This window comes from Amblyomma maculatum, chromosome 8 (assembly GCF_055883805.1).
Source record: "Amblyomma maculatum isolate TAMU_Amacu chromosome 8, ASM5588380v1, whole genome shotgun sequence".
In the NCBI taxonomy this organism is placed as follows: Eukaryota; Metazoa; Arthropoda; class Arachnida; order Ixodida; family Ixodidae; genus Amblyomma; species Amblyomma maculatum.
The window spans coordinates 25,109,972-25,122,750 of record NC_139351.1 but is presented as its reverse complement, the minus strand read 5'-3'; positions in this window follow the sequence as shown (position 1 = coordinate 25,122,750).

Genomic DNA, 12,779 nt, shown 5'->3' with positions numbered 1-12,779 from the left:
CATTTTATCTGTACCAGTAAAGTGGCAGAGAGTACAAGTATTCGTGCAATTTCTCCTAGGGAGACGCTCTTTGAAATTATATTATATTAATTTCTGCAGTGTTATAGTTCCGTGCCCTACTATTCATTTTATCGTAGAAAGGGGAAGATATTTTTTCTTCTTGCCACTGTAAAAAAAAAGTCTAAATTCCACACCCACACAATAGAGAGTTTTAGCTTACCGTGATCCGCGATCCGCTACTAGGATCCGCCACCACGCGTTCCACTGCGCATGCCTAGACCCCCCTTGACGCCGACAGATGGCGCCACATACTGGATGTCGGCACACAGACCTGCCGCGTCGGGACCAATCAGCTTGACCGCCCCGCCCACGCGCAGTAGAGAGCCACGGTGGCGGATCGCGGATCACGGTAAGCTAAATCTCTCTAATATATGCTAACACCGCGAATATCTGAACATAGCTTTGTGGCGGAGCTAAGACGAGGAAAAACCAGCTCCGACAGCATTCGTGTTCGAACTGTGTGTTTTTTTTTTTTTTTTTTTGCTGCTTGCACTGAGACGCTTAGTGCCAAATTCTTCTTTGTCCAGCGCCGTGCCGTTGTTTGTGATAAAAGCGCGGCGCGAGGGGCGCTCCAAGAGGGGCTTTATCCAAGACTACAAGCAACTACGACCCTGCCAACCATTTTTTTTTCTCCCTCGGCTGCGGCGGCTAAGTCAAATTTATTCACACTTTTGTAACATTTGTTTTTCCTGTCCGGCCTAAGATATGGAAAATAAACAAACAGCAGTGCAGTTGGGCTGATGCCAGTAAATAAACTACACTTTAGCAGCCGATGCATTCTTTATCATGTGTGCAGAGCGAAGCAGAATTTTAGTATTACTTTTACCGTTTCTATCTTTGTTCTGAACTCGTAAAATCTTCATATCATGCAATAAATTTGTGCGGCACGTAACCTCTTATCCTCATTTGATAATTTCCATAGCATAAAGTTTTATTTTTCTTTTAAGGGTTTGCATGATACCGACCCTCTAACGAGTGTAAGACTGACTTGATAATAAGAATGCAGAGACTTCGCGTTGTCTGGATGCATCTCTAGCTACTAGGTTGAAATTATGACAGCACTGTTGTTTGAATTGCTCATTTCGCTTAGTCGTTTCTGAGGAAGAATAGAGGCCTCCTTTGTTCGTCGGTTTCACCATGTTAGCGGCTATTCGCTTCTCGTGCGAGGCAGCCCCATGAGCAGAAAGATGCCTGCTTTTGCCAAACACAAGCATATATCATGTGTGTTACTAAAAAAGCTAGAAACGCGTAACGAAAGCCACTACTTGTACTGGACAAATAGCACGTTTCGTACGCCAGGGTACAGTGCTCATTGTAGCCGGGGCGCACCTCAGCTGCACGCGCGAGAGCCTTAGCTGGCAACATTTCGGCACACAAACAGTATGACACACTTAATTCGAGGCGATAAATAAATCTCAAAGCAAGCAAGTGTACATTTGTCAAGGGACCATTTTCAAATAGCGCTACTGCGCATGCGCGAAGCACCTGCACCTCAGTTCGACCCGACCACTCGATCCGACTCGCCAGTGTTTACCTCTCTCGCCTTATGCAAAGGAAAGGGCAGATGGAAAACGTTGTAGAAGCACAATACCCTCTCGTAAATACCCCTCGATTTAGGGTGTTTGTGGCGCCATCCTCGTAATTTTTCTAAACTGCGACATTTTAGTGCACATAAAATTTCATAGATGGCGCTACCTACTACATTTATTATACGTGGCTCTGTTATTCCACTATTATTTGCTTTTTGTACACTTTGTAGTTGATAATTGTTAGCGGTTGAATAAAGGAACGAAAGCCCGAACCTTCAAGTTATATTCGCCAGAAACAAACAAGCCATGGAGCATTTCAATCATGCTTAAAATACTTCATGAAGAGCTCGCTCGCTTCAAGTGAACATCGAAAAAATTAGCTGAAATCGCCCTGACAGTGCACATTCCTCGAGAATCGTAGAACAGAACCGATGCTTATCCTCTGACAGCGATGTGTAAAGTTTTTCCACGCGAAATTTCAGCACAGATAAAAGCTTATTACTTGAACAGTTTAGCATTTACTTTTAGCCATTTTACAAAAAACGCTAAGTTTATTCACAAATAACTTTTACACTAATTGAAGCAGACAGATGATATTTTCAGGAAAAAGCGAACTATGTACGACCTCCATATGCTCAAAAAATCTCGGCAGCAGAATGCATATCTTGAAAGTTATTGTATGTATAATTCCCTGTTTTATACACTTTTCACAGGCGCGTGGCTAATAAACTATGCAATACACAGTAATAAAAATGCTTAATTTTGTTCATTAACATCTAATCTCAAAACATCTCGAATGGTTTTTTTCTAGGTGCAAAAGATTTTGCACAATTTTGCTTTTCCCGAGAAAAGTAGAGCTGAAAAGCCATTTCTTACCTTTGTGTTTTCCTTTACAGCTTAAACATCGTTGCAGCTATTTATAAACCAAATGCCCCATTAGAAAGGAGAGGAAATAAACTTTACAAACATATTAAAGTCACATTTATAAACTAAACGAGTGAGGCGCAGTGGGCGTATGAATATCACCAAAAATGTCGTCTCTTCCCCGCTGGAGTGGGACCGCCACCTTAAAGGGACACTAAAGAGAGAAAGGAAGTGGGTTTGCATCGATAGATAGCCAGTCACCTGATTACAAAAAGACCGCTCTTACTGAAAACAGAGCTGTTATAAGGTAGTAAAGAAGAATAACAGAAATACAGGTATCGCCACCACAGCCAAACGGCCGAGGCTCGCAACTACAAATCACGTGACGCGCTAGAGATCCCGGAGGCTGACAAATGCGAATTACGTTGTATGTTTGAATGCGATAGTACGTTTTTTCTCAAATATGATAACACGCTTTTATCATACGTAAACGACGGCGAAAATACAACGTAAACGTTGCGAGGCAAATACAAAAATATACTTGGAGGCGCCACAGGCGCCCACTTCAGTTTTGGTTATGTTTCGACTCGGGCATTTCGTGCGCACTCGGATAGTTTGGTTGAACCTGCAGCGCCTGAATTACGAGCTTGGAGCAGCAGATGCGCCTTGATGGTTCCCATTTGAGCATTCGGAGACACGAGCGAGCGAAATCCGCTACCGCCGACACACTCCTTCGTTCACATTTCTGCGCCAACATATCGCCGCCGTTGCCGCTTCGACTGCGACCTGACCGCTTGACTGCAGCTGCGTACGCCACGAAAAGCATACATATGCTAAGTACCGAAGGAAAAACGCATTATCATTTAATTGTTCACTAAATCATGGCACATCTGACCAACATATACTGCGTCAACAAGACCTTCAACGTGCTATTTGCAGGCGTCGTTAACAAAAGGGGCATACGCGCCGCTCATACCAAGGAGAGCGTCGATATATTGCGCTAGGGTAAAAAGTAAAAACTAAAAATAACGAAGCACCAGAAATACATTACAAAAGGTTAAAAAAAATCGATTTGTAAAAAAAAAAATAAAATTGTTAAAAGCTGTAAGACTCGAACTCCCTACTGCTTGCTCCGTAACGTACGGCGCTAACCGCTCGGCTACGCCGCGCCACACGAACCTTGGAAATAGTTCTCGTTTTCATGTCATGGCCCCATTTACAATAAAGTGTTTCTGCTGCCGGTCTAAAAATTACAATTTCTTGACCATCGGCGCATGCTGCCTGCTCTCACGTCTTGCAACTAATGTTCTGGATGCCTATGCGCACTATATTGTGCACTGGATCCATTTTAACATGTGGAATTTCACAGCGCTGGCAAATGTAGTGGCGCCGGCACTTCGGTCATGTTCTGCTACCGTGGACGTAATTTTCGCTGAACACGGAGCTGTAGCACTAACCTTGAAGGAAAAAAGTGCGACGAAGCTTCAAAACTGACAAGCGCAGCAGCGAGGACACTATTTTGCTGGTAACTAAATCTTATTTGTATGTAAACATGTCAGGAAGCGTTGCGATGACCGGGGGCTCGGTTTGTTGCAAGAAGGAGCGCAAAACCTTGTGCAACATGTAAAGTATTGTGCATTACAAGCGCTCTATGTTTTTTTTTCTTCCTTTGTGGGCCCATCGCTCGGTAAATTACTCTCTTCATCGTTTTATTTATTTCGGCTGAGGCCGTCATTGCGAGTACGCTGTTGCCATGTTGGCCCTTGAGGGATGCGATGCCGCGGGCCGCGCCGGCTCGCTAGCTATCACGGAGTCTCCGCTTACGTCATAGTGTGCGTCACTCAACTCCAACTACGTAGTTGGAGGCCACGGTTTGAATTCGACCGGCGGGAACAAGAAAAAACCTCAACTTCTTATCGCAATATCTCATCAATTATTCGATTTTTTGCTGCCGGATATGCGGCGACAGTGTCACCAAATGTAGTTTATTAGATTTTCATACCATCTTTGGCTGTCTTTAGTGTCCCTTTAAGCATAAGCTTATTCCAGCTGGGAGCAAACATGCACCCGATTTTAGAGCATATTTTTGCACTTTCGTGGCCTAACCTTTAGTCCTTCTGAGAAAGGGTAACGTTACTCCCCAGAAGCATATACTTGCACTTCACCATATGGCATAACGTTAGCCTAGTTGTAGCGTAAACTTTACACCAGACACACTTAAAGGAGCCCCGAAACGATTTTTAAGCACATTGTTTTGCCTCTTGGTTACGTACATTGAGTTATAGTGACACTATTAACGGTGGTTGTTTTGTGTATTATCCAGTATTTAATATTTTAATTTGTTCGTGAAAGCGAGTTCGGACCACTGATGGTGCCGGCACACAGCGGCCATATTTTGGCAGCGGATATGACGACATTGGGTCCGATTTGATGATTGGACGAACAATAAATTCACGGCTAAATGAACTTATGATTACTGATAAGCTCTGTAATGTTCTTGCGTTTTCTAATACACTTACAAAACTGACATATTTATTTTAGATTAAAGCACTTCAAATAAAATGTTACAAAAAATAACGCTAGAGGCTCTGTCTACTTTCCTAAATCCAAGAATTTTGCGTCCCTCTAGTAGAAATAGCTGCTCATGTAGCTCCTGTTCGCCCTGTGTTTGCCTCACGTATGTATACCTATACTTGCCACACCTTGCACGTGGTTTGCCGTTTGTTTATTCCTCGTGGTTTGTTGTAGGTGGTTCTTCGTATCCTAGTAGGCTGTCCTGCCTAGACCGATCGGTTTTCGCTGGTGAAGCTTGGTTATATTTCGTGCTGTCACGAAGAAATTCTGCGCAGTCCCAGGCTGCTCGAGCAGCGAAGGCGTTGCCGGAGTGTCGACGTACCACAGATTTCCTTCCCATAATGAACGAAAACGAATGTGGTTAGAAGCTCTGGGCATTGCTCTGGGCATTGAGAAAGAACCGAATCGGCGTGTGTGCTCGGTGCACTTCACTCCAGACGCCTTCGAGTGTTCATCGGTAGCTCATGCATCCGTAGGCGACAAGCAACGGCGGCTACTCAGCAACGCGGTGCCAACGATGCCAGGCGCTCTGCGAAAAACAGTCGAAGACGGAAGTATCGTGACGGACTGAGCAGTGAAAGTTGTGCCAATGACCACGTTTTTGATCAGCGAGTCTGTCGAAGTTCATACACGATCAAGGATTCAATGTTTTAACTGCTGCTGTATACTTTCTCAGAGAGTCATCGTTACGAGTAACGACCTTGGCAGCCGCTCACTGTTCTCTCGACTGTCAACAGATCGGGCCGCGTGAGCGCGTAAGTACACTTGAGAGCTCGAGCGGTGCTATGAGGAGGAATGGCAACGAAATTTTAAGGTCGAGCGCTGCCTACAACCTCTCGAATTATATAATATTGGTCAACTGTTGATCGCGTGGCTTGTCTGTGAGTTTGCGCAAGCTTGTCGATTTTTTTTTTTCAGAGCATGGCTTGCCCGAGCTGCGACCGCATTATCGAAAAAAAAAGGGGGGGGGGGGACGGAGTACATCCCTAGCACGCGTGTTCCCCTGTCCCTTGCCACAATGTCTGTTGACGCAACAAAGCAGATGAAACGCGTTTTTACCCCCCCCCCCCCCACCCCCCTGCTCTTTTTTTTTCGATAATGCGGTCGAAGCTCCAGCAAGCCATGCTCTGAAAAAAAAAAAAAAAGACAAGCTTGCGCAAACTCTCAGACAAGCCACGCGATCAACAGTTGACCAATCTTATATAATTCGAGAGGTTGTACATCCCTAGCACGCGTGTTCCCCTGTCCCTTGCCACAAGGTCTGTTGACGCAACAAAGCAGATGAAACGCGTTTTTACCCCCCCCCCCCCCCCACCCCCCCCCTGCTCTTTTTTTTTCGATAATGCGGTCGAAGCTCCAGCAAGCCATGCTCTGAAAAAAAAAAAAGAAGACAAGCTTGCGCAAACTCTCAGACAAGCCACGCGATCAACAGTTGACCAATATTATATAATTCGAGAGGTTGTACATCCCTAGCACGCGTGTTCCCCTGTCCCTTGCCACAAGGTCTGTTGACGCAACAAAGCAGATGAAACGCGTTTTTACCCCCCCCCCCCCCCCCCACCCCGCTGCTCTTTTTGTTTTCGATAATGCGGTCGAAGCTCCAGCAAGCCATGCTCTGAAAAAAAAAAAAAAAAAAAAGACAAGCTTGCGCAAACTCTCAGACAAGCCACGCGATCAACAGTTGACCAATATTATATAATTCGAGAGGTTGTACATTCCTAGCACGCGTGTTCCTCTGTCCCTTGCCACAAGGTCTGTTGACGCAACAAAGCAGATGAAACGCGTTTTTACCCCCCCCCCCCCCCCACCCCCCTGCTCTTTTTTTTTTTTCGATAATGCGGTCGAAGCTCCAGCAAGCCATGCTCTGAAAAAAAAAAAAAGACAAGCTTGCGCAAACTCTCAGACAAGCCACGCGATCAACAGTTGACCAATATTATATAATTCGAGAGGTTGTACATCCCTAGCACGCGTGTTCCCCTGTCCCTTGCCACAAGGTCTGTTGACGCAACAAAGCAGATGAAACGCGTTTTTACCCCCCCCCCCCCACCCCCCTGCTCTTTTTTTTTTTCGATAATGCGGTCGAAGCTCCAGCAAGCCATGCTCTGAAAAAAAAAAAGACAAGCTTGCGCAAACTCTCAGACAAGCCACGCGATCAACAGTTGACCAATATTATATAATTCGAGAGGTTGTACATCCCTAGCACGCGTGTTCCCCTGTCCCTTGCCACAAGGTCTGTTGACTCAACCAAGCAGATGAAACGCGTTTTTACCCCCCCCCCCCACCCCCCTGCTCTTTTTTTTTCGATAAAGCGGTCGAAGCTCCAGCAAGCCATGCTCTGAAAAAAAAAAAAAGACAAGCTTGCGCAAACTCTCAGACAAGCCACGCGATCAACAGTAGACCAATATTATATAATTCGAGAGGTTGTACATCCCTAGCACGCGTGTTCCCCTGTCCCTTGCCACAAGGTCTGTTGACGCAACAAAGCAGATGAAACGCGTTTTTACCCCCCACCCCCCCACCCCCCTGCTCTTTTTTTTTCGATAATGCGGTCGAAGCTCCAGCAAGCCATGCTCTGAAAAAAAAAAAAAGACAAGCTTGCGCAAACTCTCAGACAAGCCACGCGATCAACAGTTGACCAATATTATATAATTCGAGAGGTTGTACATCCCTAGCACGCGTGTTCCCCTGTCCCTTGCCACAAGGTCTGTTGACGCAACAAAGCAGATGAAACGCGTTTTTACCCCCCCCCCCCCCCCCACCCCGCTGCTCTTTTTGTTTTCGATAATGCGGTCGAAGCTCCAGCAAGCCATGCTCTGAAAAAAAAAAAAAAAGACAAGCTTGCGCAAACTCTCAAACAAGCCACGCGATCAACAGTTGACCAATATTATATAATTCGAGAGGTTGTACATCCCTAGCACGCGTGTTCCCCTGTCCCTTGCCACAAGGTCTGTTGACGCAACAAAGCAGATGAAACGCGTTTTTACCCCCCCCCCCCCCCGCCACCCCCCTGCTCTTTTTTTTTCGATAATGGGGTCGAAGCTCCAGCAAGCCATGCTCTGAAAAAAAAAAAAAAGACAAGCTTGCGCAAACTCTCAGACAAGCCACGCGATCAACAGTTGACCAATATTATATAATTCGAGAGGTTGTACATCCCTAGCACGCGTGTTCCCCTGTCCCTTGCCACAAGGTCTGTTGACGCAACAAAGCAGATGAAACGCGTTTTTACCCCCCCCACCCCACACCCCTGCTCTTTTTTTTTCGATAATGCGGTCGAAGCTCCAGCAAGCCATGCTCTGAAAAAAAAAAAAAAAGACAAGCTTGCGCAAACTCTCAGACAAGCCACGCGATCAACAGTTGACCAATATTATATAATTCGAGAGGTTGTACATCCCTAGCACGCGTGTTCCCCTGTCCCTTGCCACAAGGTCTGTTGACGCAACAAAGCAGATGAAACGCGTTTTTACCCCCCCCCCCCCACCCCCCTGCTCTTTTTTTTTCGATAATGCTGTCGAAGCTCCAGCAAGCCATGCTCTGAAAAAAACAAAAAAAAGACAAGCTTGCGCAAACTCTCAGACAAGCCACGCGATCAACAGTTGACCAATATTATATAATTCGAGAGGTTGTACATCCCTAGCACGCGTGTTCCCCTGTCCCTTGCCACAAGGTCTGTTGACGCGACAAAGCAGATGAAACGCGTTTTTACCCCCCACCCCCCCACCCCCCTGCTCTTTTTTTTTTCGATAATGCGGTCGAAGCTCCAGCAAGCCATGCTCTGAAAAAAAAAAAAAAAGACAAGCTTGCGCAAACTTTCAGACAAGCCACGCGATCAACAGTTGACCAATCATATAATTCGAGAGGTTGTACATCCCTAGCACGCGTGTTCCCCTGTCCCTTGCCACAAGGTCTGTTGACGCAACAAAGCAGATGAAACGCGTTTTTACCCCCCCCCCCCCCCCCTGCTCTTTTTTTTTCGATAATGCGGTCGAAGCTCCAGCAAGCCATGCTCTGAAAAAAAAAAAAAAAAGACAAGCTTGCGCAAGCTCTCAGACAAGCCACGCGATCAACAGTTGACCAATATTATATAATTCGAGAGGTTGTACATCCCTAGCACGCGTGTTCCCCGGTCCCTTGCCACAAGGTCTGTTGACGCAACAAAGCAGATGAAACGCGTTTTTACCCCCCCCCCCACCCCCCTGCTCTTTTTTTTTTCGATAATGCGGTCGAAGCTCCAGCAAGCCATGCGCTGAAAAAAAAAAAAAGACAAGCTTGCGCAAACTCTCAGACAAGCCACGCGATCAACAGTTTACCAATGTTATATAATTCGAGAGGTTGTACATCCCTAGCACGCGTGTTCCCCTGTCCCTTGCCACAAGGTCTGTTGACGCAACAAAGCAGATGAAACGCGTTTTTACCCCCCCCCCACCCCCCTGCTCTTTTTTTTTTCGATAATGCGGTCGAAGCTCCAGCAAGCCATGCTCTGAAAAAAAAAAAAAGACAAGCTTGCGCAAACTCTCAGACAAGCCACGCGATCAACAGTTGACCAATATTATATAATTCGAGAGGTTGTACATCCCTAGCACGCGTGTTCCCCTGTCCCCCTGCTCTTTTTTTTTCGATAATGCTGTCGAAGCTCCAGCAAGCCATGCTCTGAAAAAAAAAAAAAAGACAAGCTTGCGCAAACTCTCAGACAAGCCACGCGATCAACAGTTGACCAATATTATATAATTCGAGAGGTTGTACATCCCTAGCACGCGTGTTCCCCTGTCCCTTGCCACAAGGTCTGTTGACGCGACAAAGCAGATGAAACGCGTTTTTACCCCCCACCCCCCCACCCCCCTGCTCTTTTCTTTTTCGATAATGCGGTCGAAGCTCCAGCAAGCCATGCTCTGAAAAAAAAAAAAAAGACAAGCTTGCGCAAACTCTCAGACAAGCCACGCGATCAACTGTTGACCAATCTTATATAATTCGAGAGGTTGTACAACCCTAGCACGCGTGTTTTCCTGTCCCTTGCCACAAGGTCTGTTGACGCAACAAAGCAGATGAAACGAGTTTTTACCCCCCTCCCCCCCCCCTGCTCTTTTTTTTTCGATAATGCGGTCGAAGCTCCAGCAAGCCATGCTCTGAAAAATAAAAAAAAAAAAGACAAGCTTGCGCAAACTCTCAGACAAGCCACGCGATCAACAGTTGACCAATCTTATATAATTCGAGAGGTTGTACAACCCTAGCACGCGTGTTCCCGTGTCCCTTGCCACAAGGTCTGTTGACGCAACAAAGCAGATGAAACGCGTTTTTACCCCCCACCCCCCCACCCCCCTGCTCTTTTTTTTTCGATAATGCGGTCGAAGCTCCAGCAAGCCATGCTCTGAAAAAAAAAAAAAAGACAAGCTTGGGCAAACTCTCAGACAAGCCACGCGATCAACAGTTGACCAATATTATATAATTCGAGAGGTTGTACATCCCTAGCACGCGTGTTCCCCTGTCCCTTGCCACAAGGTCTGTTGACGCAACAAAGCAGATGAAACGCGTTTTTACCCCCCCCCCCCCCCCCCCCCTGCTCTTTTTTTTTCGATAATGCGGTCGAAGCTCCAGCAAGCCATGCTCTGAAAAAAAAAAAAAAGACAAGCTTGCGCAAACTCTCAGACAAGCCACGCGATCAACAGTTGACCAATATTATATAATTCGAGAGGTTGTACATCCCTAGCACGCGTGTTCCCCTGTCCCTTGCCACAAGGTCTGTTGACGCAACAAAGCAGATGAAACTCGTTTTTACCCCCCCCCCCCCACCCCCCTGCTCTTTTTTTTTCGATAATGCGGTCGAAGCTCCAGCAAGCCATGCTCTGAAAAAAAAAAAAAGACAACCTTGCGCAAACTCTCAGACAAGCCACGCGATCAACAGTTGACCAATATTATATAATTCGAGAGGTTGTACATCCCTAGCACGCGTGTTCCCCTGTCCCCCTGCTCTTTTTTTTTTTCGATAATGCTGTCGAAGCTCCAGCAAGCCATGCTCTGAAAAAAAAAAAAAGACAAGCTTGCGCAAACTCTCAGACAAGCCACGCGATCAACAGTTGACCAATATTATATAATTCGAGAGGTTGTACATCCCTAGCACGCGTGTTCCCCTGTCCCTTGCCACAAGGTCTGTTGACGCGACAAAGCAGATGAAACGCGTTTTTACCCCCCACCCCCCACCCCCCTGCTCTTTTCTTTTTCGATAATGCGGTCGAAGCTCCAGCAAGCCATGCTCTGAAAAAAAAAAAAGACAAGCTTGCGCAAACTCTCAGACAAGCCACGCGATCAACTGTTGACCAATCTTATATAATTCGAGAGGTTGTACAACCCTAGCACGCGTGTTTTCCTGTCCCTTGCCACAAGGTCTGTTGACGCAACAAAGCAGATGAAACGAGTTTTTACCCCCCTCCCCCCCCTGCTCTTTTTTTTTCGATAATGCGGTCGAAGCTCCAGCAAGCCATGCTCTGAAAAATAAAAAAAAAAAGACAAGCTTGCGCAAACTCTCAGACAAGCCACGCGATCAACAGTTGACCAATCTTATATAATTCGAGAGGTTGTACAACCCTAGCACGCGTGTTCCCGTGTCCCTTGCCACAAGGTCTGTTGACGCAACAAAGCAGATGAAACGCGTTTTTACCCCCCACCCCCCCACCCCCCTGCTCTTTTTTTTTCGATAATGCGGTCGAAGCTCCAGCAAGCCATGCTCTGAAAAAAAAAAAAAAGACAAGCTTGGGCAAACTCTCAGACAAGCCACGCGATCAACAGTTGACCAATATTATATAATTCGAGAGGTTGTACATCCCTAGCACGCGTGTTCCCCTGTCCCTTGCCACAAGGTCTGTTGACGCAACAAAGCAGATGAAACGCGTTTTTACCCCCCCCCCCCCCCACCCCCCTGCTCTTTTTTTTTCGATAATGCGGTCGAAGCTCCACCAAGCCATGCTCTGAAAAATAAAAAAAAAAAGACAAGCTTGCGCAAACTCTCAGACAAGCCACGCGATCAACAGTTGACCAATATTATATAATTCGAGAGGTTGTACATCCCTAGCACGCGTGTTCCCCTGTCCCTTGCCACAAGGTCTGTTGACGCAACAAAGCAGATGAAACGCGTTTTTACCCCCCCCCCCCACCCCCCTGCTCTTTTTTTTCGATAATGCGGTCGAAGCTCCAGCAAGCCATGCTCTGAAAAAAAAAAAAAAGACAAGCTTGCGCAAACTCTCAGACAAGCCACGCGATCAACAGTTGACCAATATTATATAATTCGAGAGGTTGTACATCCCTAGCACGCGTGTTCCCCTGTCCCTTGCCACAAGGTCTGTTGACGCAACAAAGCAGATGAAACTCGTTTTTACCCCCCCCCCCCACCCCCCTGCTCTTTTTTTTCGATAATGCGGTCGAAGCTCCAGCAAGCCATGCTCTGAAAAAAAAAAAAAAAAGACAAGCTTGCGCAAACTCTCAGACAAGCCACGCGATCAACAGTTGACCAATATTATATAATTCGAGAGGTTGTACATCCCTAGCACGCGTGTTCCCCTGTCCCTTGCCACAAGGTCTGTTGACGCAACAAAGCAGATGAAACGCGTTTTTACCCCCCCCCCCCCCACCTTCCTGCTCTTTTTTTTTCGATAATGCGGTCGAAGCTCCAGCAAGCCATGCTCTGAAAAAAAAAAAGACAAGCTTGCGCAAACTCTCAGACAAGCCACGCGATCAACAGCTGACCAATATTATATAATTCGAGAG